Source organism: Mastomys coucha, unplaced genomic scaffold, assembly GCF_008632895.1.
Source record: "Mastomys coucha isolate ucsf_1 unplaced genomic scaffold, UCSF_Mcou_1 pScaffold22, whole genome shotgun sequence".
NCBI lineage: Eukaryota > Metazoa > Chordata > Mammalia > Rodentia > Muridae > Mastomys > Mastomys coucha.
The window spans coordinates 61823649-61826299 of NW_022196905.1; positions in this window are offsets into that span (position 1 = coordinate 61823649).

Here is a 2651-nt window from a genome sequence, read left to right on the forward strand (position 1 = left end):
TAGATGCTGTGAGCCACTGGAAAACCACGCCGGAGCTTTGAACTGTCTTCAATATCATCAATGAGTAACCTTGATGCATTAGGCAACATTTCAGTCACTTCAATGATAATCTGTAGCTTGTCTTCTGGAACTTTCACCCAGTGATTAAATGCCTGTGAAAGTTTGGTTCTCACCTCCCTGGTAATTGAAGTAAGTACCTATAAGGCCCTAGAAGAATTCTTTCAGCTTTCTCTTTACTTTTCTCCATGTTTAATAAATTTCAAAGCTGACCTGTGATGGTTAGTGTAGTCCACTTCACAAGATCTAGAAACAGGGACTCAGTTCTCTTGCATCATGTGAATCTCATGGATAGAAGTTGTCAGACTCGATAGCAAATCCAGGTAACTAGAGCCATGGTTCCATGATGATCTCAGACTTGAACCCGCCGGTATGAGACTAGCAGTACCCACATCTACTTCTCACTTTATTGTTCAGATCTCGGCTCTTCCCGAGGCTTCCTTGGAGCCCTCCCCCTATTTCACACAGAAATCTTCGCCCTCCTCAGCGGCCAGCGACGCTGCAACCCTCGGTGCAAGAAAATACGCCATCCCTATCATACTGCGCAGGCGTCTTATCTGATTAACTCTTTTTAACATGACTTCCACGGGCTGGGGAAAACGAGAAGTCACTGAACTGCCTTCAGTGGATGTACAGGGATCTGATTATGGTTTCTAGACTCACACAGACAGGTCAGGAGTGGCTTAGCATTGGAACACCAGCACTGTAGTGGGGAGAAGACAAGTGAATGCCTGCAGTTTATTGGCCTTCCAGCCTAGTCAATACATATGTTTTAGGTTCAGTAACAATGAAAAACAAATGCAAAAAGTAATTAAGTAAAAGCACCAATAGCTACTTTGTGCCTCCATACAACAGGTCACTCATGGGCACACACACACACACACACACACGTACATGTAGCAATTCCAACAAATACAGACACACAACACCTCCTTCTGCAAAATTACCTAAGAGTTTTTATTGATGAATATGTAATGCACAAATTATAAAACACATAATTTGTATCTTCTGATAAGTAATAAAAACCTGGACAATTTTATGTTTGTTTTCTTATTTTAAACTATCTTGCTTACATAAATAATTTTAATAAATTTTAAATCTTAAAAATATCTATTTTTGAGTTAAATGTGCGTAGTACATATGGTTCAACTATTTTACAAATACACAATTAATTTTAGAAACTGTGGAAATGATAGAAAATATAAATAAGTCTTATATGAATAAACAACCAGTAAGTACTCACTAGATCAACTGCTCATAGTTATTTTATTCTTTGCTAACCTGGCTTTTCTTCTCCCTTGCAAGTTAGTTGCTATTATCTGTTGAAGATAAAGACCTAATGGAGATGTTATTCCATTGTTAATTATGCACATACTAAGAAAATGTGGCAAAGTTTGCCAGTTACCATGTTCTTACCTACAAGGCAGGGTTACCTTGAAGTTCTAACCATGATGACTTAACTTTCCAGCCAATTAAATAGTTTGCTTTTATTAAAACAGTGTACTTCTAGAATTTCTTTTACTTAGTAGAAAAGTTAAAAAAAATTGCATTTACAGGGATTTTTCCAAGTTTGCTCTGGTGCCTAAAGACATAAGTAAACATCAGTCACATTATTTTTGTAGGTGAGTCCTTAAAGTACAAAATAGACAAGTTCATGGGTCAACATACAGTATGAGATAAGGCTCAATGAAAAGAAAGCTGGGTGTCACAGGTGCCCTTCTAACTAAGGATTCTTCAGCTCCTGAGTTTTCCTTTTCCTTTTTAAAAATCAGAATAATGGTCTTGGTAGTATAGCTCGATTGTTAAGATGAGCTGTTCTTGAAGAAGACCCCAGTTTAGTTCCCAGCATCTACATAGGAGCTTACAAATGTGTGTAACTCCAGCTTCAAGGGATACATTGTCTTTTTGTAGCCTCTATGAACTTCTGCATTAATGCGCATGAGGCATTGTGTGTGTAAGTAAAACTCAGACATATACAAAATAAAAATGAATACATATTTAAAAACAAGCCGGGTCAGAAGGGTCAAAATATGAACAGAAGTACTGAAACAGTATGATATTGAATCCTTACTTTGTATAAGTTTCTTTGAGTAAAAATTGACCTGTATGTTGACTGACATTATGTGGTTCAGAGAATCCCAAGGGAACAACTCAGCTCTTGTACACTCTAAGGACTGACCACTCTGCCATGGCCAATGCTAAGCTCAGAAATAAGCCTTCAGTAGTCCACCTGCATCCATGAAGGACATAGTCCAGAATGTGTTGTGAACTTAATGAAACCACCGAGACTCAACTTTGTTTATATCGTGATGTAACTTTCCTAACTATACATACCTATGAAAAATTTTAACATACATGTCAATTAGCAAACATGTGGGCTTTATTGTATCAGTGGGAACACAATGATTGCAGTCTCATAAAGAGCTATAGCTTTCAGTGAGGCTATGCTGGTTAGATTTGAGTTCTTCTACAATGAGTAAGGCCGAATGTGCAAGTGAATATAAGAATAAAATAAAGATTAAAGTATAAAAATAAAATACTAGTCTCTACTCTCCCCTCCTCTCCCCACTTCTTCCCTCCCCTCCCCTCCCCTC